The following is a 23,141-nucleotide window of genomic DNA, read 5'->3' as shown; positions in this document are numbered from 1 at the left end:
TAAGAAAGAACTAATTCATTGACCAGAGACTGTTGAATGACGGAAGTCTGTCACCTGTCATAATGTTTTTATTGTACACTAGCTGACAGCCGGCACTGTCGGTCGGGGTGTTCACTTTGCTAGTTTTCCACAACGAGGAACCTTGCACGCACACCTGCCAGTAGGCTCGGCGTGGGATGATGCGCTTGGCACAGCTGCTTCAAGTATCTGCACGCCTCTGTGGCGAGGCCTACAACCGTTTGCGCCTCATAGTTGAAAGCTGCCAAAAGCGCTGCCTGGTGTCACTTCACTCGACTTCACTCGACTGCACGAGTGGCTCGGCAGTAAAGAGTCCTACAACGATGCATTCATGTAGGCGCATTCAGCGGCGTATGTCGATACCGTCAGCAAAATATGTTGCTAACAGAGTGAGCAGCAAGGATAAATATAAACATTAAGCACACTCCGGCAGTTCTTCACACATCTTGGTGTTCATGACGTCGGATCTCCCGAATTATGTGTGGCATCATGATATAATTTTGTATGTGCCTTTCGCTGCGAATGTCTGCGAAATTTGTTACGAATAGAGTTAGTAGTACAGAAGCAAATTTCAACATCAGGCATGGTACGGCTGATTTTCATACATCTCATCGTTTATGATGCCGCACCTCCTGAATTATGATTGTTACCTGTCAGTAAGGGGTATGTGCACAAACTTTGGTCCATATCAGTCCAGTGGTCTAGGGGGAGATGTGCCACATACGTACATACATCAATTTTTTGTAATATGTGTGGGTTCTTTCCACGTAAACAGTGCAGTTACAATCGTCTACTGTGTGTATCTGAATAACCCAATTCCTTCTGTCCTTCACTTGGGACAGTTCCACACCACCAGTCAGAGACGTTAATCACACCTACCGTTATCTAAGATTAACACAGCTATTTCATGGAGACTACGAAAATATTCAGATTTCGTAAGTCCCCCAAATAAAAAATAAGAGTAGTCATAACAGTTGTGAGAGAACTAGTTCTGTATTTGTTTTTCGCATTTACCACTACATATTTCCCGTGTGTCTTTCCTAAAATACGCTCGTATAGCATATTGAAATAGTACTGTGTTTACGACACAATAAATTCTCTTAAAGCTGAGGGCCTCATGAGCTAAATGAAGAAGAGAGTTTCAACTACAGGGTGAGGCATAATAAAGAGCGATTTTTGAAAAGCTGTTAAATAAAGACACTTTTTCTATTTCATAATCTTAAAATATACGAAAAAGTGTTTTCTGTAACAGTAAAACGTCAGTTACTTTTTCACCGAGCGAGGTGGCGCAGTGGTTAGCACACTGGACTCGCATTCGGGAGGACGACGGTTCAATCCCGTCTCCGGCCGTCCTGATTTAGGTTTTCCCTGATTTCCCTAAATCGCTTCAGGCAAATGTCGGGATGGTTCCTTTGAAAGGGCACGGCCGATATCCTTCCCCATCCTTCCCTCACCCGAGCTGGCGCTCCGTCTCTAATGACCTCGTTGTCAAAGGGACGTTAAACACTAATGTCCTCCTCCTCCTCAGTTACTTATTATGGCGTCCGCTTAGAAGCACGCATTCCTCCAGCCAGACCTTGTACTGACTCATCACACTTCCTGTCGCATCCACTCTTTCAGGGCTTCAGTTGTTCAAGGTGGGTTATCTTGCTAAACTTTCCGCTTCAGATAACCCCAAAGAAAAAGTCACAAACATGTGACGTCCAGTGAACGAGAGGGCCATGCAATGTACCCATTTCGGGAGGCCATATCATTTGGAAACAAACGACTGACAATATTCATGCTTACTAGCGCAGTATGGGACGTTGCTCCGTCCTGCTGGAAACATTTACTCCACAACTTGCACACAATGAAGTGAACGATGAGACATAAGTTTTCTAAAACGTCTGCGTATCTCTGTGAAGTCACTGTTACAACTTAAAAATCGTTTGGCCTTATTATCCCTAATTGAAGACATTACGAACCACGCAGTAACTATTGCCCAGTGCAGTGGTTGCTGATGCAGTTCTCTAGTATTAAAGTCACTGCAAAATCGAAAGTTCTGCTTGTTCACATAACTGGAGAGACGGAAGTGAGCTTCATCCCTCATCCACAAACGGTTTACAATGTCCTGGTCCCGACTAATCATGACCAAAACTTTTAATCAGAAGCGGCTGCGGATCACATAATCTATTCCCTTAAGGACCTGTACCGTTTAGATTTTGTAGGGGTGAAAGTGCAAATCCTGGGGTAAAATCCTTCCTACCGTTCTCTTTGAAATCCCAAGTGTAGCGCTGTGCCGGCGAACTGAGCGACGAGTGTGTCTCTCAATGGCAACTCTAAAGGCTAGGCGCAGCGCAGCGCGCGTTTTTGCAATTTCACAGGTTCAAATGGGACCGCGCAAACTGCGACGCGACGCGACTGGGACGCGACACGCGCCTGCGCCAGGTCGCGCGGCTTTGTGGTAGCGGCGAAGTTTCTCGCGCCGCGCGTCACGCGGGTACTGACGGATGTGTGAGGCGGGGAGCGGGAGGGCAGTTCTGCCATATACTCACTTCGGCATGGCGCATACGGACAGTGGAAGTATTGTCCATCCGAAGAGTACGGCCTGTAATGTAAACTGAAGTTTTCTATCACTGAGAAGTGTTCTTTTTTTCGCTGTTTAAGCGCTCCGTCCATTTTCGTTAGCACGTAATAGTTTTCATTTACATACATATGTACAGTTCTTTTGTTTTGTTTATTCTTTGTCAAAAAACCCAATGCACAGTTCAATAACCGGTGAGCCATTAGCCACTGAAAGTATATCGTCTGCCTCCACAATGTTTTCAGAACGTAAGAAGGGACAGACGATTTACCGTGAGGGTAGTGAATAAGGAAGTAAGGAATATTATAAAATCGTGTCATCTAGAAGCAAGACAGGAAAGTAAAACAAGGTTACCTACTTGCTGCCTCTTATGCTGAAGTATCTCTGCGATCCGTTACAAAAAGTCGGAAAGGCATAATTTCCACAGGTATGACCCCTTTGCGCTCCTGGTAAAAAGCGTCCGAGATAGTAAAACTTACGTACTTCATATCATCATGTGGATATGGGTCTAATAAGAGACGTTATACTTCGTACATTGCAAGCCCGAAATAGTCGAGAAGCCCTCGTAAATAACGATGTTTTAATCGGCTCGTCGTGACGAGGAAAAGTATTTCAGTGGTTGCATACACGCTATCAGCGTTAATAAACTAATTACACAACAGGCTACACAAAGGAATTAGTGTCGGTACTAATATAAAAGTAGGAATATCCTGAAAGAGTGTGGTGATATGTAGAAATGTAATGGTGACAAAGGCAGATCTACTTTCATGACAATGTTTTCGGAACGATGTGAACTCTTCCTCTCACAAAGCACACTTGCTGGCTTCCGCATTCCTGTCGATCGATTTATTCGCAGCTGCTGACGATACACTGGCCATTGTGTTGTGCCACGTATCAGTTGTTTACTTTTCTCAGTAACAACTATTTTATTCGCAAACCACGGACTGTCAGTTTGGCAAGGCGTTGGTGAGGAACCGGCATCAGTAGTGTGCGTGGTATCCCGCCTGAAGACCACGCTCTTCATTACTTTGCTATTGCTCAGATAAAGAAAAGGAATAAAACTCCTTTGGTAAGTTTCCATTTCAGTCGCTGGTGTTAAAAATAAAATGGGTTGTGGGATTCAACCAAAATTCCAACAGAATTAGCGATTTATTTTCGTGTGAGTTGTTAACCTCTTCTCATTCGAAGAAGCAACACCATTTGCGAGTAACGGCCACACTTCTCTTGTTGAAGGGTTTGAGAGCACTTCTTTTGCCAAAACACAATATGATTTGCATAAACTCATTTTTGCAGCAGTTATTGTGACACACTGTTTCAGAAATCTGTCTCATTAAACAAGTAATTGGCGCTCAGAGAGCCGAATATCTTATCAAAAAACTCATTGTGACGGTTTGTGGCAACATAAGAGAAGAAATTTCATGTTTACTTTCATATTAGGACACTCTTGTCTCACTAGTTGTCGATAACTCTTAAAAAATTAGTCAGTGGAATGAAAAAAAAATAAATAGGGAAGTGTAACTACTGATATACCGTGATAGATAAGAAAGCTCAGTGTGTTTACGACGTGGCAAAGTATGGTTCAAATGGCTCTGAGCACTATGGGACTTAAAATCTGAGGTTATCAGTCCCATAGAACTTAGAACTACTTAAACCTAACTAACCTAGGGGCATGACACACATCCATGCCCGAGGCAGGATTCGAACCTGCGATCGTAGCGGTCGCGCGGTTCCAGACTGAAGCGCCTAGAACCACTTGGCCACACCGGCCGGCGTGGCAAAGTACTCTCCTCCTTGTGTCGTCATTCGCCAAAATCTCGTTTCGATGTCTCGAGCGGTTTAGGAAATACCAGTGATGTAGGAATATTTCATTCCCGTGGCGTAAGATTGGAAGTGAATGCGCTACATGGGATCCATTTTCTCGAAATCGAAGACAGATGGAGACCTCCTCCTAAGTCTAAACCAAAATTTAATATGTTAGCTGAATTTCATACTCAGAAACATATGGTGTAATACGCACCAAACGCTAAATCATAGCGTCCCCTATTTTTCATTGCAAACTTTTTGAGTTTTGCGTAGTGACTTACTAAAATGTGTAGATCCCAGTAAGCATGACCATTAGCGAGATGATGGGCACTTGGCCAAGAAGTTTACACAAAGAGCTACAAGTACGGAAAAAAATCAAATATTTTCAGTGAATAGTTTCTGTAAATTATTAGAGAAAGGTAAAAAGGTGCGCGCGCTTCGGTTCTGTCATTGCAGAGCGTCGCCAGTCGGCGCGTGCTAAGTACGGTGTACGTGTCGCAATATGCACTGCAGCCGCGCGACTCGTGCGGCACGTGCGTGTCGCGCTGTAGTGTCGTGTCAAGGCACACGTGCTATACGCGTTTCATTTGGCGTACACGTTCGATGTTTTTCAGGCGAGCGCACAGTTTTTGGTCTCCCAGTTGGCGCCGTCTCCTCAATGTTCCCCAGCCACTTTTTAATCGCCCAGGCAGGTGCACCTGCCGATTTCGATTAACGCTGAAGTCGTTGCGGATTGCACGACGTGCTAGCTGGTACGAACTACCGTTTTGATAAAATGCTTTGACAGTCTATGTTCCATTATGACTAAATGTTATTTCGCGTCAAACGTAACTGACGCTATCCCCTGCACCTCTATCCGACGCAACTTGATTCACTCGCTTTTTAAAATCGCTCGATATTATATCTCACTGTGCATAAAACTATAAAAAGGTAGCACGTGCAAGAATGTAATGAATCATGAAGAAATCCCAAGAAAGATCATCGAAATGCCAGCAAGATTATTACCGAAGTAGACGCCTTGTGATTAACCGAATAATACTGAAGTAGCCAGATCAGTTATTCATGTTTTCCGAGTGAGCTACGTGGTGTGCTTACAATTTAAAGCCACAGTGGCAACAAGACGGCAGCCTTTTCTGATGAACGGAGTGCTCCAGTATTCATCTACAGACAAGAAAACGAAGTAAACGCGCTCTCATACGGCTTCTATTTGACTTTCTCTGCAGGAAAGCCACAACAAACGACAAGACTGAAAGAATACTTGCATTAAGGTATATGTCCATTCGGTTTGAATGTTTCTTGTTTTGTCATATTTTGCCTGATAAAGAGGTGATAGCTCGAAACGCGTTGCAGTATTAAATAAGTTAAGTAAGTGAACTGGTAGGAATTTCTGAAAAACCTGTTTGTAAAGCCCTGTGATAATATTCTTTTGTACTCTCTTTCGAGAGATGTATTCGAATCCAGACCGATTGCTTCGGTTTACGCTTTCGACGGCACCACCTCAGAATGGGTTTTTGATGTCGCCGTAGAGAACGTCACAACTACTTCTCACCTCAGTTGTGTACAAAACGGTGGGACCCCGAGTGAGTAAACAAAAGAGTTACGATAACGGATTCAGTTTTTAGACTACAATAACGCACCGATAACTGATTACCGCCGGAATGCACGGTTATTGGTTGCGGGACTGAATACACGCAAAAGATAACAGCAGGAACGAATCGCCTTACGTAACAGGTTAAAGAGTGACTGATACGGCGCACTCGGAGTGTCTCTTAAAAACAGTGTAAATTACCAGTCTGTGTGAGAGGATCTCTTGAAAAATACTCAGCCAGTAAGCAACTATGTCGTTGCACTATACGAAAGGTATCGACTGGCTTTATTACCTAATTCTGCCTGAAGTAAAACGTGTGAAAATGTAATTTTATTTACGTTTTGTACTCCTAACACAAAGTACCTCTTAGAAAGCCACCAAATGATTTTATAAAATAAGGGCAACAAAATATATTAGGAAAATACTTTAATCGGTCTTCATGAACAACTCCATTAGCCACGATACACTTCTGGCTACATTTATAAAGCTGGAACTGTTCTTCGGACAGATTGAAGCATTACCGCCACACTACTTCGGATGTCTGTTCGAATACTAACCACACAGCTATACCCAACTACCGTAAAGGCTACCTAAACCGTTCTGGATTGAACTATTAGTACTACGTTTTTTTGAGGATCAACCTCAATAGCCACGAGGCTAACGATGTAGCTTGGATTCTTATGGGAAACGATTTCGATAAAGGAGAAACCACGAATAGATCTTACATCAAACCTCCTCCATCCTTTCTGGTGCGATAGAAACGCTTGCATATAATTTAATATGCAGGGAACAAAACCAGATCTAGACGTAGGCTGGAAAAAAGTTAGCATAAATCAAGAGAACCACCCACAACGTTAATAAATATTGAAGGCATCTTATATTCGTCACTCTTCTTTTAACCTGTAGCGCAAAGTGTCGAATATTTCGAGGTGGGGCTGTCCATCAAAACAAGGGAAAAAAATCCATTACACGTGGATCGGGAAACGCATACTTTCTGTGATCTGCACACTTGTCCATAGGAGCCGTCCATCCTGATATCCGTTAATGACATTTCTCATATGAGGTGCTCAACGTGACGTTCCTCCAATGGCAATGTATCGCTCTGATCCTCAGCTTAAGAGATCACGCACTCTCCGAAATACGCTTGCTTGTTGTTGCGTCGAAGACGCGATCCTGTAGTGTCTGGGTATCGTTGACCGGCGTGGCGTCGGCTGAAATGTTACAAGCAATCTGGGTTGCTCCATCCATTGATAAAATAACACCACCCACTCCTTATGACGGAGAAATGCTGGAACACGATTCTCATCACTTTATTAAACTCTCATTACTATACTTGATTTTCACTATTGTGCCTGATAAAAATTCCAGAGGTTGTGTGTCTTAACTTACGTCACTTCAGCTGAGAGAATTCGTGGGAAACTCGGAGTTTGTTTCCCCAGGAGTTGTAGAACGTCCGAGGCACACAACAATGGGAATAAGGGAGGGACAGCCAGCTCACCGCTCAAAGCATTGAGTCCCCGGTTATGTGCGGCAGGGCAGCTACATTGGGGCCCGCAGGGGTCACGCGCCGTTTGGAGGAGGGTGGGATCTTCGGTGTTGCGTGCGCTATTGGCGGCTAGCAGGTCTGAGTCTCAAGACCCGGCGTTAATTCCTTAGCTTTCTGGGATTGTGACTCGCGACGTCGCGCCAAAGGTACCCAGTGCTGCCGCTAGGTGTCACACTCAGCGAGTCGGCACCAGAGAGGGAGAGAGAGAGAGAGAGGGAGACCAACGCCGCGACTGTGCGGCAACCGGGTTTCTCTCCAAAAATGTAGCGGCACATACGAATGGATGACAGCCAAGCGCAAAATCTGTTGTTGTACCTCTGACACTGAGGCAAGAACGTAAGATCAAATTGCGGAAAATGAGGTAGTAAACGAGTTTTGAAGTATTGTACGCTTACTGATTCTATAATGCACCTCCCCAGAGCTATTTACGCTAACAGTGTATACAGTTCTGTACAGACATAGTAAAAATGTACATACATCAAAAAAGTTTCGCATCACCTCGGCTCCAAGAGCTCCGGAACCTGTACACAAAATTGGAATTGAGATCAACATGAATATCCTTTGCACCCTTTTTATTGCTAATGAAAGTCAGGCATTGCATCTTGTACCACCATACAGGGACACCTTCGGAGGTGGTGGTCAACATTGCTGTACACACCTCTCCCTCTAATAGCCAGTAGCACGTCCTATTGCATTGATTCGTGCCTGTATTCGTCGTGGCATTTTAGCCATAAGTTCATCAAGGCACTGTTGGTCAAGATTGTCCCACTTCTCTACGGCGATTGGGCGTAGTTCCCTGAGAGGGTTGGTGCGTCACGTCTTCCACAAACAGCCCTTTTCAATCTATCCCAGACATGTTCTATAGCGTTCATGTCTGGAGAAGATGCTGGCCACCCTAGTCGAGCGATGTCTTTATCCTGAAGGAAGTCATTCACAGGATGTGCACGATGGGGGCGCGAACTGTCGTCCATGAAGACGAATGCCTCGCCAATATGCTGCCGACATGGTTGTACTATCGGTCGGAAGGTGGTATTCACGTATCGTACAGCCGTTACGGCGCCTTCCATGAACACCAGCGGCGTACGTCCGCCCTCCATAATGCCATCCCAAAAGAGAAGGGAACCTCCACCTTGCTGCACTCGCTGGACAGTGTATCTTGAGGCATTCATCCTGACCGGGTTGCCTCCAAACACGTCTCCGACGATTGTCTGGTTGAAGGCATATGCGACACTCATCGGTGGATAGAACGTGATGCCAATCCTCAGCGGTCCATTCTGCGTGTTGTTGGGCCCACCTTTACCGAGCTGCAAAATGTCGTGGTTGCAAAGATCGACTTCGCCATGGACGTCGGAAGTGAAGTTGCGCATCATGCAGCCTGTAGCGCAAAGTTTGAGTCGTAACAAGACGTCCTGTTGCTGCACGAAAAGCATTATTCAACATGGTGGCGTTGCTGTCAGAGTTCCTCCGAGCCATAATCCGTAGGATGCGGTCATCCACTGCAGTAGTAGTCCTTGGGCGGTCTGAACGAGGCATGTCATCGACATTTCCTCTCTCTCTGTGTATCTCCTCCATACCCGACCAACATAGCTTTGGTTCACTCCGAGACGCCTGAACCCTTCCCTTGCTGAGAGTCCTTCTTGGCACAAAGTAACAATGCGGACGCGATAGAATACGGTATTGACCGTCTAGGCATGGTAGAATTACAGACAAGACGAGCCTTGTACCTCCTTACTCGTGGAATGACTGGAACTGATCTGCTGTGGGGTTTCCAGCTATTTTGGTGGAACGAATTATGTTTGCAGAAACAAAATAATATAGTCACATAAAACTCTCAGAGTTCATGTGAATAAAGTGAAAGAGCAAATAAATATCGTGATAAGCATCCTTCACAGAAATAGATTATAGTACTTAAAAATTCAAAAGGATAGACTGTATCTGCAGAACGATCTGCTGGTCAACTGCAAATGTGTATTGATTGCCCTTTTTGTACATACTCTAGTCACTGTGAATGTCGAGTATTTCTTTTTTTTCCATTACATGGAGAAACGAACATATAAAGCGCACCAGTATTACTGATAGAACCTTGTGGCAGATTATTCTAGTTCTGAGAGGACGTTTCATCGCAGCGCACTCTCTGCTGCAGAGTGAAATTCTTTCTGGGAACTTTATTAGTATAGACAAGTCATTTCACATGTCTGAATCAAATTTTAATTTATTTGATTTGACTCAAATAAAATCGTATTTTCATTAGAATATTATAATTCAGTATTTCCAGTTGACAAAAAGATACAATATTAATACAATTAAAGAAACTGCTGAAAATGAGGTTCTAACCTCGACATTGTTTCAATATGAAACTCAAATACTTACGAATAGATTTGTATCTAAGTGAGCCGGAAAAATATCTCCCTTTTTTAGAATTAACATTTTGGAGTTTTTTAAAATTGTCACGTTGTTTTAGTAAACTGATGTCTGGGCACAGATTTTCGAATTACATAAATGTACGTAAAGGAAATCCACAAGCTCCGCTAGCCACATAACAACGTATATATACGCTCACAAGCGTAAAATCTATACCAGCTGCTGTCTGAGCAGGGTGAAAGCACATACAGAGCGCATAACAAATCCGGCAATAACTCACGCATTACAGTCATTTTCACGCCTTGAAGAAGAAAGTTTTTCCGAGTCTGACATCCAGTGGCACACATAGTGACGTCACGAGTCACGACCCCAGGAAGCTCAGAATTTGACGCTCAGTGTCTTACCCGGTAACATCTGGAGAGAACTGACCAGTTCTTGACGAGGAGCGGCCTGCTGCTGTGTGAACCTGACCTGGTGGGGTTCCAGCGGCGTTTGCTTGGCTTGTTGGAAATTCTGAGTTGTTTATACAAGGCTCTGATTCGTCTGCTGTCATTGGACAGAAGTACATAACGTTTTACCTGATATGCTTGTTGCCATGACGGCCCAAACTGAGGAGTTGGATGTGGATGATCGAACACTCTTGGGTCGATCGTCGTAGAGGAGACTTCTCGTGCTCGATCGCTGAGGGGGGGGGGGGGGGGGGGCGATCATTCTAGTGTTCTGCACTGGGAAGTCGTCCCGACAACTTAGCTCGGTCCACAAGTTCCATGGGGGCGCAGATCTCGTGTTGACGCACACATCTTAGTGTTACAGGCCCTTTGCTGTTCCTTATCCGTATAAACGATTTGCGAGACAATCTGAGCAGTCGCTTAGGTTGTCTGCAGATGACGCTGTCGGTTATCGACTAATAAAGTCATCAGAAGATCAAAACACATTGCAAAGAAATAGATAAATGGCTCTGAGCACTATGGGACTTAACATCTGTGGTCATCAGTCCCCTAGAACTTAGAACTACTTAAACCTAACTATCTTACGGACATCACACATATCCATGCCTGAGGCAGGATTCGAACCTGCGATCGTAGCGGTCACGTGGTTCCAGACTGTAGCGCCTAGAACTGCACGGCCACACCGGCCGGCAAACAAATTGCAACGACCATAAATAACGAAAAGTGTGAGGTCATCCACATGAGTGCTAAAAGTAATCCGTTAAACTTCCGTCACACGATAAATCAGTCAAATCTAAAGGCCATACATTCAACTAAATACCTAGTAATTAGAATTATGAACAACTTAAATTGTAAGGAACACACAGAAAATCATGTGGGGAAGGCTAACCCAACACTACGTTTTATTAGCAGGTACATCGAAAAAGTGCAAAGATGGTAGCATGTTTTGCATCATCGCGAAATAGGGGGGAGAGTGTCACTGAAATGATGGAGGATTTGTGATGGAGATCATTAAAACACAGGCATTTTTCGTTGCGGAGCAATCTTCTCACGAAATTCCAGTCACCAGCTTTCTCCTCTGAATTTAAAAATATTTTGTTGACGCCGATCTAGATAGGAAGAAACGATCACTAGGATAAAATAAGGGAAGTCAGAGCTCGTACAGCCGGTCGCTGTGGCCAACCGGTTCTAGGCGCTTCGGTGTGGAACGGCGCTTCTGCTACGGTCGCAGGTTCGAATTCTGCCGTGGGCATGGATGTGTGTGTGGTTAGGTTCGTTAATGTTTAAGTAATTCTAAGTCTAGGGGACTGATGACCTCAGATGTTAAGTCCCATAGAGCTTAGAGCCATTTGAACCATTTGAAGAGCTCGTACGAAAAAGATGTAGGTGTTTGTTATTTCCGCGCGCTATACGACATTTGGAGAATAGAGAATTTTGAAGGTGGTCCGAAGAACCCTCTGCCAGGCACTTCAACGTAATTAGCAGAGTATCGATGTAGATTTGGATGTAGATCGAGATGGCTAGTGATTGGTGAGCACACTGTAGCGGCACCAATTTGTCTGGGAGCTTACCATTTTATAGTTGTACACCACCGCAGTACCGTAAGATTCCAGATACGAAGAAAGGTTCTTTTCATTTTAGTCCCGACAAGGAACCACTACATAGTAAAATTCAGATTCGTAGGGTTTATTCACATTGTAATGACACATTCCGACGCAGAGACATACAACACCTTAAAGGCTGCGCCAAAGATCAAATTGAGAGGGATGTAGAATATAATCTCTGTAATGTTCATATTGGATTCGCTTTTGTTTCATACTCCAAGAAGTAGCTAAGAGACACTTTCGATTGTTGCCTTGTGGAGGAAGGACGTAATTTCGGACTGTGCGGAAAGGCAGCCATGTTGTTAGTAATCATGATTTGTGCGACGAGCAGAGCAAGTCTTATTGTCTTGTGAATAAATAATTTTCGTAACACTTCGATACTTCTCACTATTTTTTAAAGTGACGTAGCATTGTATTTCCTTGGTTTCCACCGTCTACGTGAAGTGAACCGATGCCGACTTAGGAAGGTACACACGGTCAACAAAGAGAAGAACATCGAGGGCGACTAATGAATTAATATTGTGGCAGAAGGACTAATGCTACGTCTAAGGTGAGAACTCTGATTAAATCAACAGTGACGTAGAATTCAAAAATGTAATTAATCGGAATGGTAAATTATATTACAGGCATATTTCACGCAGCACTGAATTTGTCCGCATTCAAGCTGGTCAATACAGCCCATAAAAAAAGAAAGGCCTTTCAAAAATTCTGAAGTTACAATTCCATGTCCACAATTTTTCCTCTTTACAAAAAACCAAGAAATTTAATTTTTTTATTTATTCCGCCTCAACATCGTGGAGGGAATGTGCAGCATGAACACATTATCCTTCCCTGGACATTATGCTTTTGCTGATTGTCAGTATTAGTCTAACATGATAGACAGTTAGTCTATTGGTTTTCTTGTGTACGAAGAAGACTTTTTGCAATAAATCACCAGTTCATTTTTTACTTGAATTTCATTTAAAGAATTTAGTGTTCCTTTCATTTGATTTGCATTATTAATTGTTTTTAAAATACAGTTATTAAGTAATTTTATACAAATTGTTCACCCTAGGACCTCATGTAAGGGCCAAATTTCAAGTAGCATATTTCCATTGTATTATGTATATCAAAACTGTATCTAAAGGGATTTGTCAGAGTCTAAATAGTCTCCGACTCTGGTAACGATTTCTAATTTCACATACATGTGGTACTGCAAGACTAACGCCTTGAACTGTTCCCATAACCAAAACTACAGAGGACTGAAGTCGAGGGAACAGGGGACCAAGGTGTGCCCCCTCCGCCCCAACCATTCCAAAAGACATGAAGCGTCAGCATCCGATATTCACACACATTGCAGATGAAATGTGACATAATGCATAAACCACATCGGTAGTCTTTACTGATGTGGTACCTCCTCAGACAAGGTAAGCAAAATGTTAACAAGAAGTTGACGATAATGAGCTCCATTAAATGTTTGGAGTAGGATATATGGCCCTAGTAACTTATCACCAAGAATGTCTATCCATTAGTTGACGGAGAAATGAGGTTGATGTACTCTTTGTACACCAGCATAGGGGTTTTCATAAGCCCACACGTGCTGAGTATGGAAGTTCACAGCACGACCCTTTGTGAACCGCACAGGATCAGAGAAATAAATTCTTCGTCGAAAACAGTGGACCTGCAGCACGCTTCTGTATGGGCCAATGACACAACTATGATAGGCTATCGTGGTCCTCTGGCATTAGTGCCTCGATGTGTTGAAGGTGTTACGGATACAGCAATAGCTCAAGCAGTACCAGCCGGACAACAGGATGACTTATGCCTTCTGTTGGTGTCTATCGCCAAATACCCACACTGCTGTTGCACGTCTTTCGTCCAGAAAATCTGGTATGTCCTCCTGCATCTGAGGTGTGTGAACTGACTCATTCCGTCCACTATTCGCCTTTTGGAAGCTAGAAAATCCGTGTCCTTAAGAAGCCGAAAACTTTGGGTCAACAACTTATCGCATGGTACTCTGCAACGTGGGTATTTTTCTGCGTAGTGGGAACGTGCTTACGGGCTATTTCCAACTGCTAACCCATAGCAGATAATTATATCCGCCATGTCACTTTAGGAGTAGTACGCTTCCATTGTTAACAAGCAGAAGAGAAATGGAAAATTTACCATTCGTGCACAGTGCATTACAAATATCACAGTGACAGTAAACATTGCGATATGACTTACAGGGACTAGATGTTTGTCTGTGAATACATGTAATGTAGAATAACGTGATGCAATTCTGAAATGTACTTAAATGCCATACTCTGAATAAATAAATGCGATACATACTAATTGTTAAAAGCAATTTACTACAAAATAACACACACTAACAACGCTAAAACTATAGTACATGCAACACAACTGCCTGTAGATTACCCAGTGCTCAGACTTGTGTACACTGGAGTACGTCAATACGGAAAGTCACGTACAGTAGTGAACGCTATTGACGGATCATGGGTTGGGGTTCGGTTGTTTGGGGAAGGAGAGCTGACAGTGAGGTCATCGGTCTCATCGGATTAGGGAAGGACGGGGAAGAAAATCGGCCGTGCCCTTTCAAAGGAACCATCCCGGCATTTGCCTGGAGTGATTTAGGGAAACCACGGAAAACCTAAATCAGGATGGACGGACGCGGGATTGAACCGTCGTCCTCCCGAATGCGAGTCCAGTGTGCAAGCCACTGCGTCACATCGCTCGGTTCACGGATCATAGGGGCAGCACCTGTGGCCATACATCATTTGTTTATTTAATATCTACCTTGCGTGTCAGGCGGACATATTCACACCCGAACGTCTTCAGCCACTATGGACAAGTGTAGAGATCTCACAAAGTATGCATTTCCAGACCCACGTTCAAGGTATTTTTTTTCTTGTTCTTGTGGTTGGTATCACCTATCAAAATATTTGCCACTATTTCTCCAATATTCGGTGTAGGTATTCCACCCAAGAGTCTTCAGGCGCATTTGCTCTGGTGTTCCGACAGATATTTTCAATTTCGTGTTTGGAATGTGTAGGTGGAGTCAGTCGAAATTAATACTGTTCATTACGCCTGTCATGATGTGCCACTGTCGCCGCAAAGCGTCGGTTTGTTCCCGGTAAAAAAAAAATTAATTTATTTTCAAAGCGGAATTTCACGTATCCATTCGGATGGACTGGCCACAAACTAGTCTACAACGTTTTTCGCTTCATCCATTTGTATTAACAGGAGCGGGAAAACTCTAAGAATAACCGATACTCTAACAGCGACAACAAGGCCCTGGCCCAAATTGATTGCTACCGCCGCTCTCCGTTTTCCAGTTTTCCTGCTAATACGTATCGCTAAAACGAATACCAAGCTGGACTCATCTCGGGCCGCTCTATCGAATGAGAATGTAAAATTCCGCTTCAAAAAGCATTTCGCGTGTAACGGAAACAAACCGAAGCTTTCCTTCGACGTGATGACCAGTACACGTTTGGACTGACTGCATCTACACATTTAAAATATCTACTGAAAAGCCAGAAGAAATGTGCCTGAAGACTTTTAAGAGAGACATCCGGTACATTTATACACTGAAGTGGCAAAAGTCACGGAGCACGTCGTAGCATCGTGTCGGACCTCGTTTCACCCAGTACAGAGCATCATCTCCGTGTGGCGTGTACTCAAAAAGTCGATAGAAGTCCCTTGCAGAAATATTGCACGCTGCCTCTGTATCCACACATAATTACGAAACGCTGCCTCACCTGTAATCGAACACAGGCAGATGCAGCTCAAGTGCGTTCTGGGTACTGATACTCTAATAGAGGTGGTGATATCTGGCATAAAAGCTGAAACCTTACTGCCTGCAGCCTCCTGTAACAAATCGTCCCGTGTGCTGGATTTTTCCACGTGTAGAACATTCGCACTTACCTTGCTCAGAGATCCGTCCTGTTCCGCACCATTCTGCCGCGAGAGTTCCAGCCACTCATTGTCGTTAAGTGGATTATGTTGTGGATCAGCGGGTTCGATTTTCTCCAACTGTGGTGGTCCCGCCAAGGCATTCCTATTCTGCTCACGGTCCCCTCATGAGCAGTCTCTGCTTTCGTGGTGTAACGTTCTCTGGCAGCATGCATCCAAAGTGAAAGTTAAAAGAACATTTCGATGTATAATGTTCATTGCAACAAATAATTTATATGTATTTCTGTTAATTGTATTTCAAAAGGACATTTAAAAGATAATTATGAATTTTGCTATTATAAATGATTATTCAAAGACTGTTAAATACTATCTGTGGCGGAGGATGTGAAAACCGCTACAGAAGAAAGGATATGTTATCAAAAACGACAAAGACTGTACAAAAATTAGGTAAGATATAAAGTGGCAATATATTGTAGTAGAATCGCTTGCCTTCTGCACAGACTAAATGGGAGAGGAACCCGCAACGTTGCATTAGGCTATTACGTAGTCTTCATTTGTCATAAGTCGATGATCGACGCCATTTGTAGCTGGGATTGTAAACGGTGTGTAAAGATTTTAATTGTTTCTGTTAAAATATATTTATCTAGTAAAATCTGTTTGTCACAATTACTGCAAAGTTCGCACCGGACATTACCCATTTTATTTTAGAATTTCCAGCATTTTATTGGATATCGCTGGCAGTACGGAGCTGCGCCGTGAGCGAGCATTCTGGAACAGCGGCAGATTAAAATATACCATCGCAATAACGACCACATCCTAAAAAGGGTACAGGTAGAGGTGAACGAAAATAAAAAAGTGTTTCTTTTCACAGCATTCCATACGCAGAATACAAAGAGATAGTAGATTTTATCTTGTGCATTCACAGGTGGATACAAGCTGCAGCTCTTTTAAATTTTCATTCAAAATTAGGAACATATCGTGAAGTGTATTTGAAAGTGGATAATTCTTCAGGAGAGCTTACAAATATAAAAAAGAATTCATAAAGTAAAGATAGTCTTATGCTTCAAAGCTAGTCGGGCTATATCCAGTAAACAAAAATCCAGTGCAACGTGAAAATCTTTGCTAAGTTCGATGGAAAATAATATTTTCATTCTTGTACAAACAGCAGTAGTCCTTGAATAAAAATTAAACTTGAATCATTATTTTGGGAACATTCAAAGAAATTCGTTTTTATTAATCTGCAATAGAATATTTCATACCTAAAGTAATAATCACAGATAAAAAATTTATTGCAACCTTTGAAAACTCCCTTTAGAAAAATTTATGAATGATTGTGCTGATAATCTCCTTTACGTTATTTGATTTTCAAACAGTTGAGCAAAACTCAACGTACTCAGACATTTCTCTTTACTTACTCTGATCATCACTAAACGGACTCACAATATTTTAGCGCAACGCAATCTGACTTATATAATCCCCACAAAAGAATGGCCCCGACTAACAATAACCTATACCTTTCATGAATCACTAACCTCATAAAAATCTTCCTTACTCGAACTACTGCAATATAGCGAGCGCCAGTACTGCCAGCTACATAAACGATTCTAACTATTGAAGGCACTAACTAGAAATCAAGTCCTACAAATTTACTCTGATGGACACACGTCCAGATCATCCGCTCTCAAAACTCTGTCATCTCTCTCCCCACATCCAACACTGCTGGCGGCTCACCTCCAACTGCGCTACGCTAAGCGCTGTTCACATCCAACTGCCCAACACTACAATAGCGAATATTTCAACAATGCCAACCAGCCACAGACTGCACACAGCATAATCAGTGATTTTCATACAGAGCGCTATGTGGCGTTACCAACATAAAAAACTAAACAGCCTACTTACACCTTTCATTTCTCATGTCCATCCATGTATATGTTAAGTTCAATCTCAATGGTTTCCCAATCAAATTAAACGCAGAAAACAAAGTTTAAAACCAAACGTCAGCTCCCCAATAATTAAAACAGACAGAAAGGCATTAAAGTGTTTCTGATCCCACTGCTTCCAGGGTTTTGTGATTGCGTTCGCGTGTCTCTTCATTCCTGTACTGATTTGCCCTATCTTTTTCTATTCCCCAGTTGTTCCCAAATCACCGCCACCCGTTATTGCTATCACCACTCAGCTGATCCCAGCCCCGTAATCGGTCTCACTACGACCGCCCGTTGTTGTCGCTACTACATCTACATTTATACTGCGCAAGCCACCCAACGGTGTGTGGCGGAGGGCACTTTACGTGCCACTCTCATTACCTCCCTTTTCTGTTCCAGTCGCGTACGGTTCGCGGGAAGAAAGACTGCCGGAAAGCCTCCGTGCGCGCTCGAATCTAATTTTACATTCGTGATCTCCTCGTGAGGTATAAGCGGGGCGAAGCAATATATTCGATACCTCATCCAGAAACGTACCCTCTCAAAACCTGGACAGCAAGCTACACCGTGATGCACAGCGCCTCTCTTGCAGAGTCTGCCACTTGAGTTTGCTAAACATCTCCGTAACGCTATCACGCTTAATAACCCTGTGACGAAACGCGCCGCTCTTCTTCGGATCTTCTCTATCTCCTCTGTCAACCCAATCTGGTACGGATCCCACACTGATGAGCAATACTCAAGTATAGGTCGAACGAGTGTTTTGTAAGCCACCTCCTTTGTTGATGGACTACATTTTCTAGGGACTCCCCCAATGAATCTCAACCTGGTGCCCGCCTTACCAACAATTAATTTTATATGATCATTCCACTTCAAATCGTTCCGCACGCACACTCCCAGATATTTTACAGACAGAAACGCATAAAAATGGTTTTTGATCCCACTGCTTCCAGGGTTCTCGTGACCGCGTACGTGTGCCCCTTCATTCCTGTACTGATTTACCCTACGTTTTTCTATTCCCCAGTTGTTCCCAAAGGAACTAGGGTGGCCGCGTACGGTCAGTCACTCTGGTCTAGGTTTTTGACTGCGCCCGCAACTGGAATCGTGCGTTTGCGCACCGCGTGACTAGATCGTATACTTAGACACATACTCCCCCAAATCGTACTCGAACTCTTATTGCACCGCTTTAAATGCTTCCAAATCATCCTTTCATTTTGCAAAACGATGAGATATCAGTCCCCTATAACTTAGAACTACTTCAACCTAACTAACAAAATGACATCACACTGAAGCGCCTAGAACCTCATGGCCACACCGGCCGGCTGCATTTGGCAGCTGAGATGATGTGACACATGTGGGTTGGCATTATAGTCAGGCAAATACTGATCAGCTCTGTTTCTCCGAACGTATAAAACAAAAATTGATTAGCCTGTACCATGTGTTCGAGCAAACGGGCGGCGCTCGTAAATCCAGAATATTTAAAGAAGAGTATTACGATAATGTTGTGTGGGCTCGTGCAGCCTCCGACCAGTAGGCTGAAAGGAATGTGTGTGAGTGAATTCCTAAAGTACCAAATTGCAGAGATCATCACTTACACTAACCCCAACTAAGAACAACACACAACCCATGCAAGAGACTGGACTCGAACCTCCGGCAGGAAGGACTCTCAATCCGTGCAATGCGCCTCAAACCTCATGGCTACTCCGCCCGGCGCTGAAAGGAAAGCCTGCCGAAATTCCCTTACTGTCGCACAACGCCGCGATCTGGTCCTCATTGGCATGGCAGGTTCCCCTGCTAAGAAACAACGGACGAATCCAGTTGCGTGTGCTGGGCCACACTGGGGAAAGCACAAATTCGAACAGTTCCGACCAGGCATAGGGTGAATTCAGTTAACCGAATTCAGGAACAACTCAAACTCACGTAGTGAAAGGAAATGCTTAAAACAGAAACTTTGCCTTTCTCTCGCGAAGGTCTGTCCTCCGCCGCGAAAGCCTCCCGCAACATTGCTTTCCCTGTAATCGCACTTATCCTCGCGTTCCGAGTCCCTCTTTGCACTTTATTCCCTGAGGCTCCAACTCCATCAGCCCCTATACATCTACATTTACATGGATACTCTGCAAATTATATTTAAGTGGCTGGCAGAGGGTTCATCGAACCCCGCTCGACCGTTACGGTTGCAGGTTCGAATCCTGCATCAGGGATGGATGTGTGCGATGTCCTTAGGTTAGTTAGGTTTAAGTAGTTCTAAGTTCTAGGGGACTGATGACCTCAGAAGTTGAGTCCCATAGTGCTCAGAGCCATTTGAGCCATTTCATCGAACAACCTTCACAATTCCCTATTATTCCAATCTCGTATAGAGCGCAGAAGAAACGAACATATATATCTTTCAATGCGAGGTCTGGTTTCCCTTATTTTATTATGCTGATCGTTTCTCCCTATGTTGGTCTCCGTCAGCAGAATATTTTAGCATTCGGAGGAGAACGTTGGTGATTGAAATTTCGTAGGAAGCTTTCTCTGCAACGAAAAACGCCTTTGTTTTAATGATCTCCATCCCAAAGCCTCCAACATTTCAGTCACACTCTCTCCCCTATATCGTGATAATACACTTTTTCGATGCACCCCGTCAGTCCTATGTGGTAAGGATCCCACACCGCACAGCAGTATTCTAAAAGATAACGGACAAGCATAGTGCAGGCAGTCTCCTTAGCAGATGTATTACACTTCCAAAGTCTCCTGCCAGTAAAATGCAGTCTTGGGTTAGCCTTCCCCAGAACATACTCTGTGTGTGACTTACAATTTAAGTTGTTCGTAATAATAATTCCTAGCTATTTACGACCTTTAGATTTTTCTGATTTATCGTGTAACCGAAGTTTAACGGATTACGTTTAGCACTCATGTGGATGACCTCACACTTTCCGTTATTTAGGGTCAATTGCCAATTTTCGCACCATCCAGATACCTTTTCTAAATGGCTTTGCAATTTGTTTTGATCTTCTGATGACTTTATTAGCCGATAAACGACAGGGTCATCTGCAAACAATCAAAGACGGATGCTCAGATTGTCTCCAAAATCGTTTATAGAGATGAGGAACAGCAAAGGACCCTGAAGAACGCCAGGAATCACTTCTGTTTTACTCGATGACTTGCACCTCCAAACTCTGATAGGAACCTAATTGGTATACACTCTGGGCCAGAAGACATGCATTTATTAAGTAATTCAAGTTGCTTCACTACTCCAAGGATATCTACTTCGACGTTACTCATGTTGGCACCTGATCTTGTTTCGAATTCTTGAATATTTACTTCGTGTTCCTTTGTGAAGGCATTTCGGATAACTGTGTTTAGTAGCTCTGTTTTGGCAGCACTGTCTTCGATAGTATCTCCATTGCTATCGCGCAGAGAAGGAATTGATTGTGTCTTGCCGCTAGCATACTTCACATACGAACAGAATCTGTCTGAATTTTCTGCCAGGTTTGGAGATAAAGTTTCGTTGTGAAAACTATTATAAGCATGTCGCATTGAAGTCAGCGCTAAATTTCGAGTCTCTTTAAAAGATCGCCAATGTTGGAGATTTTGTTTCCGTTTAAATTTGGTATGTTTCGTTGTTTCTGCAACAGTGTTTTGACGCGTTTTGCGTACCAATGAGGATGAACTGCGTCGTTTGTTAATTTATTTGGTGTAAATCTCTGAATTGCCGCCGATACTATTTCTTTGCATTCAAGTCACATCTGGTCTGCAGTGAAATTATTAATGTGGAAGGAGTGGAGGAAGATGTTATGTGAATTTTTATGTGCTTTTTTGAACAGGTATATATTTCGTTTATTTGTGGAGGACTTGGGGGTCTGGGTACGTTCAATAATACCAGTATCCGTTTTAATCCTCGTTACTAGTTCAGGATTATTCCGAGTTAACAGGTAAAGCGCGGTTTTCACAACCTTTTACTATTCATGAAGTAAATGCTCGAAATAGTTGTCGGAGAAAGCGTTTAGCAAAATTTCAGATGATGTTTTATGCGTACCTCCGGAATTAAACATGTATTTTCACTAACATATCGAGGATAGATTAAAGGCACCACGAACTATATTTGTATGAGTCGGGTACGCGTTTGAAATTAAACTCAACTCGTCTTTGAACCTTTCAGCTACTGTATCATCTGAATTGGGAGGTCGGTAAAAGGATCCAGTTATTATATGATTCCGGTTGCCAAGAATGTCCTCTGTGCATACTAATTCGCAGGAAGTGTCTACTTCAATTTCGGGACAACCTACTTTGAGGTGAGCCACACGTTTCTTCAAGTCACGAGCTACGTATCGTCCCCTCTGGACCAAACCTGGGTGTTGCTCACAGTAGCCGGCAGTCTGTTGCTTTATCGCCACCGCCTGCGGCCGAACTGGTGCTCGCTGTCTCTGCGACGTTAACTCCCGGCTCTCGGCATCTCTTTGGAACAGGAACTCGGGCGCAGCAAAAGACGGAGTACGTATCGCGCTGATTCTCTGCTCTGCCTGACCCTTCGTGGCTTCCAAACGCCCGGCAGCCGCTCTCTCAGCTGGGGACAGTAGCTCTACGCGTTCACTTTGGGACAGCCACGAACGTCGCCATAACCCTGCTCTCCTGTTCTTCGAGCACTCTGTTTAGCGGCAACTGCTCGATTTCAGCTTCACAGACGCTTCTCGACGACCCTCGACGTTTTCGCTAACTCGATCGCTATTTCATCCCGTAGCATCTTCTAAAGTCATTCGCTTTACTTTCCACGTTCCGTTCGAGCTTAAGATTCGCAGCCTCTAAGTCATCAAATAGCTTTTCATTCACTTTCCTCGGCTCATTAAATTTCTCTTCAGTCCCTTCGTGAGTTCACCAACCGGCACAGAGGTTGTTTGAGAATAGCGGAAAAAAAAAATTGCATGCAGTTAATGCAATACTAAATCTAACCATAGTACATAACATCGTTAAATGAACCTGTATAATTAATCAACGGATTGTGAATTTGGCACATTAGTTCTACTCATTCCTCTCTCTGGGTACTTCGTTATCACTGTCTTTTTGTGCAGCATATAAAAATCAGGCTAATATTTCAAAGAAAGAAGCAGTTAAGAGCATCGAGTTGCAAGTCTGGCAGCTATTTGGTGCGTTCTGAAGTAGTTAGAGGACACACGATTTGAGTTTTCATGAAACACATTTATTCAAAAATAGCCACAAAGAATTATGGGTGGACATTCTGAAGATATACTTAAGTTGTGCCTGAACACGAAATAAACTAATCTGATCTGGCAAGAAGAAATTACATAGCGCAATTTAACTATGCATACGTGAGGGAAAAGAGAGGAAAGGGAACAGAAACATATGACTTCAGTTATCCAATCAAGCTTCACACGAAAACGACGAAATTCAGAGGAACATTACCT

The sequence above is a fragment of the Schistocerca gregaria genome, chromosome 10 (genome assembly GCF_023897955.1).
Source record: "Schistocerca gregaria isolate iqSchGreg1 chromosome 10, iqSchGreg1.2, whole genome shotgun sequence".
Lineage (NCBI taxonomy): Eukaryota > Metazoa > Arthropoda > Insecta > Orthoptera > Acrididae > Schistocerca > Schistocerca gregaria.
Note: the sequence above shows the minus strand (reverse complement) of the source record.